The sequence below is a fragment of the Podarcis gaigeae genome (assembly GCF_964106915.1).
Source record: "Podarcis gaigeae genome assembly, chromosome: 3".
Taxonomy (NCBI): Eukaryota; Metazoa; Chordata; class Lepidosauria; order Squamata; family Lacertidae; genus Podarcis; species Podarcis gaigeae.
Genome location: NC_139680.1, coordinates 99,544,166 through 99,551,295, shown reverse-complemented (window position 1 = coordinate 99,551,295; position 7,130 = coordinate 99,544,166). Strand labels below are relative to the sequence as shown.

Below are 7,130 nucleotides of genomic sequence, written 5' to 3'. Positions count from 1 at the left end.
CTTCAAACAACAACAGCAGAGAGAGTAGCTCCACCCCTGTACTTCCAGTACAGGTCAGATGACACACTGAGCCAACATCCGGTGCTCAGCACTGTGAATATGCTGTCCCTCTGCTCCCACGGTACAGCCACAACATCAACATCCTGTTTGGCTTTACAGCCAGCTGCAGCTCGCCGGAGCATTGCTCCTTTTTCGTAACATCCTCCCCCAAAAGAATCAATGCGTGTTGCGAGCAAAGCTTGATCCAAAGAGGAAAACAAACAGTTGTTATACATATAACACTCCCCTGTTGTTTCAGTTCCACCCTTGGAACTCCCCGCCACTGGTTTCCCCAGTGTACCTCTTTGGTTGTCTGGCTTCCAAGGAATGAGTGCTTCTGCATTACCTTGGCTAGCAACTCTCTGTTGTGCCTTTGTCTCTGACTTAGACACAGTTTCAACCTGTCTTTGGTTGTGTGCAACAGCAATACATGCAACAGCTAAGTTGGCAAACTCTTTTGAATACCTCTTGGGTGGGACACCCTTTGTGACTCTCTCAGACCTACGTATGAGGTGCTGATCCTCTCTGCTCACTGGTTCAGTTTCAGGACTCTTTGGAGAAACAGTACCAACAGTGAACAATGGTTCATCCTCCACCTGTGATGGTCTAGCCATTGTGTGAGATTTCCTCTCAATGACTGTGACAACTGAGCTCCCTGAGCTATCACTGTCTTCATCAGTACCACTGTAATCAATAAAATCATCATCATCATCTGAATTGTCCTCTGTGGGAAATGTGTGAACAATTACTCTCTCCTGTTCAGAAGCGCTCTCTAGAAATTTTGTGAGAATCACCTGACCAGATTCAGACAAAATTACTCTGTAGAGACCTTTTTCATATCCCACAAAAATGCCTCTGGCATTCTTTACTCCCCCTGGAGCCTCTGTCCTCACATGAGACCCAAAAACCTTGAAATGGGTGACAGAAGGTTTTCTATGGAACAGCTTCTCAAAAGGAGAACTTCCCAACTCTTTTGAAAACTTTCTCAACCACGTATAACAATACAACATTAACGACTCCGCCCAGTACTCATGTGGCAGATGTGAACTAAGCAATTGCGCTTCCATCCCCTTTTGCAATTCTCTGTTCACCCGTACACAGACACCCCTGTTCCACGCTTCCGCTGAAACAGCAACTCGGTGCCTTATCCCTTTCTTCTGCAGGAAGTCCTGAAAATCCTGTAAAAGAAATATTGACGTAGTATAGCATGACAAGCTACGTGGAAGTAGTGTGATGGTATGATGCCCTCATATGGTAGTTCCCTATCCGATGGCGGATACAATGTTATGTTCTTTATATGGTTGTTTTTTCTGGTATGGCTTATGGAAGTGTGTTCAATAAATATGGGGTTCTGGTGACCCAGAATCATCAGACGCCTTCAACACATCCTGGCATGAGACTGATCATTACTGATGACGAGCGGGTTCTCGTCACATGGATAGAATTGAAAGTTCCAACCAACAAATGTGAGGAAAGAAAGTATGAAAAGAGAAAACCCAAAGTGAAACACAGCAAAAGCTTTATTTGTGTGTGGAGGGCCTAGAGGCTGCTTTAAGTGCTGTCTCATGGGTAGTGCTCATTGCAGAAATGTTTATCCGTGCAGCAGATGATATCATAGCGGTAAGAATTCTCATTATCAACATGGATGAGGCCACATGTCACATCTGTCTTCTTCCGGCAACCAAGTATTCTCTCAAAAACCTTCCCCCCTGAAATGAAGAGTGAAGAAGAGGAAGGGGGGGTGAGGAGATTAAACATTTGCATTTTCTCCATTAATCAACTTGATTTCACATGAAATGCTCAACCCCATTTGAAATCACTAGTTGCCCCTGAAATCAGTCAAACATATTCCCATTTTATAGATAGGACAGTGGACATAAAATCCACTGCTGATCAAAAATTATAATCCAGATCTCTGGAGCTTAAGGTCAACATAAATTTACTCTGGAATCCAAATTTTGGGCAGAGGTTTTCAACAAAATATATAAAATATTAAATGCCCCTTTCGAGCCTCCCTGCACCCTGCCCCTTTTGAAGATGTGGAAGAATCCTCCTTTGTCTTTTATATTTGTTAGTGATTTGTATTTTATTCTTGGCTTCTTCCCTCTCCAAATCAATCTTGAAATATCTCTTTGCCATTCTTTGAAGCATTGTTGATTACTGGAATTGACTGGAATAAAAATAACATTTTTGGTAATACATTCATTTTGATAACTGATATTCTTCCTATCAATGAAATATTCATTCTTCCCCAAATTTCTAAATTCCTTTTTATCTCCTTCCGTGTTTTTTCATAATTGTCTTTAACTATATTTATATTTTTGGCTGTTAGCCAAGGTTCCTTTCTTCCATCAGCATCAGGGTCTCTTATTTAAGAACCTTAATTGCAATCTCAAATTCAAGTCAAGTTCACTTCTTAATTCTACTTCAGGTCAAGTTCAAATTCAAGATTTGAAAAAGTCAAAAGTTCAGATTGGTATTAAAAACACTTGTATAATCCTACTTCCTTCTCAAACATTAGCTGGCTCTAACTCCATCAAAGTAATCCACAAACTTTCCACTTGCATTGTCTCTCATGCTCGCAAGCAGCCACAGACAGGGGTAGACTTCCTTTTAATACTCCCCGCTGTAACTGAATTATTCAACCTAATTAAATTGGTAACTCCTCACCTTGAAGTTTGGTTTGAAGATTTCTTTGATAAGTAGCCACTGTAAGGCTGGAAACAAAAGCTTCACTCCGCAGGGTTGTGTTGTCACCTAACTGACCAGCTTTTTTGCTGCCGACCCCCCCCCCCTTCTCCATACTTTCCAGCACTGAGACATAGAAAGAAGCCCACCAAATTACTGTTGCCAGTTGCAGAACCAGGGCTTTCTTGGGAGTTTGTGTCACTCTCATGCTTCCTCTGACCCTCTGCAGAACCGAATCTGACAGTGCTCAGCAGGAGCTATCAGATCCCTGTCCTTCCACCTTTGCGTGGCTACTCAGAAGCTGGGATGCACATATTCAATATTCCTTCCAGGGTTCTCCAGCCAATGTTGGGAGCTTCGCAAACTCCTAACACAATACTTCTACAGAATATCCCACTTCCTTGAAACATTAAACCCAATGAAGATGTGGCTTAAAGAGAAAATGAGGTGTTTGGGTGAGGAGCAAAAAATCTAAAGAATATATGAGTTTGGGATAGGTTTCTTACCTCTATAAATTATGAGGGCCACACAAGTTCCTTCTGGGCTAATCTTGCAGTGCTTTGGTCTACAGAGACCTCCTGGTATAACTGATTTGCAGTGACTACAATAACGAACAGTTGCTCCTAAAAAGACAAGTATTGACTATTACAAGAACACCAAGCCAACATTGCACCAGGGTCAACAATGGATTCTTCACAGCCATTTGGTTTGCAGATCTTCATATGCTCAATGACAAAAAAACAAACAAAACAAACCCTCATGTTACTAGCAACAGAGATTTAATGCATGGGATATGTTGTATGCACAGCCTCTTCAAGATAATATTGTCTTGTCTTCAGAACATCTAGCACATGATAATGGAACGAGGAATCTAAGTCCAGGAGGCATTTGGGGCGAGTTGAAAGTTGAACAGAGAAAGAAACAATGAGAAACAATAAGTTAGGGTACAGTGAGTGGGTACACCACCACCACAACAACAACATTTATATGCCACTCTGGACAGCTCTTCCAAAAAGCTCACAGGGGCATACATGGTTTCCCTACTCCCCAATTAATCCCCGCAACCACCCTTGAGATAGGTTAGACTGAGGGCCCAAGGTGAACCAGTGAGCTTCATGGCCAAGTAGGGATTTGAACCCAGATCTCCCAGGTCCATGTCTGACACTCTAACCACTACACCACACTAGCTATGGAGAACCGGGGATGCTGAAGATGCTATCCATCTCTAGCCAGCAATAGTCCTAGGACACTCTTGTGAATGCCTGAGGAGGGCATTATGTGAAATGCTTCATACCACATTGGTGACATAAAAATATTTCTAACAGCCTTAGAAGAACTCACCTACAGATGGAAGAGAAAGGATAACACAGAATGCAAGGAACAGGATCTGAAACACTGTGGACATCTTCCTGTCTGGAGGCTTCTGTGTGCCACAGCACAGCTGAAAGTTATGGAAGAAGGAAGACTAGTCTCTGTTCATTCCAACAGGATGGGCAAGTTGTTCCCATTTATAGCTTGTATGCAGAAGTACCCGGAAGATGATTCTGTCTTTGAAGAAGCAAATGTAGGTGGAGATTTCTGGGCCATGAAATCACACGTTGACCCCTCATAGGCAGGACAAGAAAGATTGCAGTGAGATATCTATGTGGATGGGGCAGGCAGATGATCAGGTGTAAAAAGGCCAGAGCTTCGTGGGATACTCAATAATCATCAATATTATTACTTCTTGCACAACAATAAATGAATGGTGGTTTTAATGTTTCTAATTTAATATAATAAATCTGTAGAAATGACTTGATTAAAACCAAAAACAAAGCCACAATTACATGCCTATTTAAAAATATGTCCCACTGAGCAGAATGAGGCTCACCGCTCTGATATTTATATATATTTCCACAACAATTTGTGATTTTAAGGGTATACAAAAACAATACTGTCTTGAACCATGGGTGCAGACCGTAACCATCATGGCTAGTAGCCATGGATAGTTTTATCTTCCATCCAAATGTCCAATCCTCATTTCAACCCATCCTGGTTAGCTACCATCAATACTTTCTGTGGGAGAAAGTTCCCCCTTATGCATGTCATTGAGGCTGTGCTGCTATTAATTTTCAAGGGATAAAAGCATCGCCCCTGAAAAATCAGCTTAGAGAAAAACAGCCCCTGCCCACCAATGACACTTTGGACAACAGGGCCCTTGCTGGCGGGTCATGGCGGTGGGTGGCTCTTTGCACACCTGTCAGTCGCCTCAACAACATTACTCATCATGGCTGTTTTTGAGGGCTGCAATTTCCTTCCCCTGTATGCAAGTCTAGTCTATATGTTTCTTCCAGAGTTCTAAATTTCAAGAGTAAAGAATGATCCTCACTGCTGAACCTGGGCAAAGTCAGCATTCGCTGCATAGTGATTGGGGAAGGAGGTACAGAAGTGGCCCCCATATTGGCTGTCTGCTCATGATGCCCCTTCATAGCAGCTGTATAGAAAGAGGGTTCTTGTCCTTCTGCCATTTCATACTCCCACTCCCATCCTCATTATGGTCCTGTCAATTACCAGTGTACTCTTTTGTGATTCAGCAGCATCTCTCCATGTTCCCTTCATGAAGGCAGGTTGTTCTCCAGGATACTTGTGGGGGAGGGTTTTTTAAAAACATAAAGCCCACCTTCTTAAACTGCTAGTAGATCTGGGACAGGGAGCCCCCTTAAACACTACTGGACTCATTGATCTTTCAAAGCTTGTTGGGTGAGTCAGGGGTGTAGTGTACTTTCCAGGCACATTTTCAAAGGTTTGGGGCAGAGATAAGCAGGAAGTGGCTGGAACAACAGATCTGATGGTTGGATCACCTAGTCCCCACTTTGGGAATCAGGGTATCCACACTGAATCAGAAGGTTTGAGTTGGCAATTTAGGAGCAGTAACATATGAAATTGCTTTGATTTTTTGCCAGGCCGTATTATTTGAAAATAAAAGTTTGTTTTTGCAATAAATCCTTCTTTTTAATCTTGACAGTATGCTTTTATAAAACATACTAACAAAGCTATAAAAACCCCCATAAAATATCTTCCAAAAATTACGAACACATATTTTTTTCCATTTGCTTTATTGTTTGTAATTGCATCTGTACAACAGAAAAAAATTGTATTCATTGTTATCAGTAAATCAATATAATCAAAAATCACAAAAAGTACAAATATTATAACAATAAATGTTCTTCATAGTTGTTGCTTACTGGTTGACAGCAACTATTTTTAAAATTTCTCTTGAAGGGTTCCCAGTTTGAAATGAACTCCTGCTTAGGCTTATCTTCAATCTTTTCAGAAAAGTTAGCTAGCTCAGCAAATTCTACAAGCTACAAAACCAATTCAGATCTAGTGGGGATTTTGTCGATTTTCTGCTCCGTGGCTATAAGTACCCTCGCGACAATGGTGGCATATAAAAAAACTTTTCTTACATTTCTAGGAATGTCTGGGCCTGTGATACCGAGTAGGAATGATTCTGGATTTTTAAGGAAGGTTACATTTAGCATTTTTTAAAGCTCAAGATAGATATAATTACAAAAGGCTTTGATCTTTTTACATACCCACCACATATGAAACATAGTGCCGCCTGGTTCTCCGCATCTCCAGCACGTATTTGGGATGCTTTTGTACATTTTGGAAAGCTTATAAGGGGTCAAGTACATTTTTTGGAAGTTTCTATAGATTTTCCCATTGACACATCTCTATATTGTAACCAAGGTCTTGGGGCCCATTTAGCTGATTTAACCTCCTCCTCCTTGACTTCCCAGTCAAAGAGGAATTGGTATGTTTTGGAAAGAGTTTTGGTTTTTTAATTTATTAAGTTTATTTCAAATCTTGAGATCTCTGTCACGAATCCTTTTTTCTTGTCAATTTTAAATGTTTCAAGTAGTTTATAATACTAAAACCAGTCAGATACCTGTTCTCTCACTTCTTCAAAGCTCTTTAGTTTTAATTGATTCCCTTCTTCTTTTAATACTGTTTGGTATACAGGCAATTTCCATTTTCCTTTTTACCGCAATTGCCTCGGGTGGTGAAATCCACAATGGCACTTTGGGTTTGAGGAGGTCTTTATATTTTCACCAGAAGGTATATAGAGATTTTCGAATGATTTGGTTCGAAAAGTTTTTGTGCACTTTGACTTTCCCATATCCCAGGTACGCATGGCAACCGTACCTGTTTTAATACCCTTCTAGATCTAACAGGTCTGGGTTTTGAAGTGAGCATCATTCTTTTGACCAGGTGAGACAGGCCACTGCATCTTAGGTCCAGCAGGGAAAGCCTCCTCTTTCCTTGATGTCGATTAGGATTTGATGTTTAATTCTAGGTCTTTTCCCCTGCTAAATAAATTTAGAAATAAATCTTTGCCACGCCTTGAGGCGGTCTGTTCC

The 7,130-nt window shown here is 41.1% G+C and overlaps 1 long non-coding RNA gene across 1 annotated transcript; it reads right to left on the bottom strand.

Annotated features, from left to right (window-relative positions):
- Positions 1–1,547: 1,547 nt before the first annotated feature.
- On the bottom strand, positions 1,548–4,223 carry LOC310841199. The gene is made up of 3 exons (XR_014562398.1): positions 4,069–4,223; positions 3,234–3,350; positions 1,548–1,748 (listed from the first exon to the last, which is right to left on the bottom strand). It is a non-coding gene; the product is annotated as an uncharacterized lncRNA (long non-coding RNA).
- Between the last annotated feature and the right edge of the window lie 2,907 nt (positions 4,224–7,130).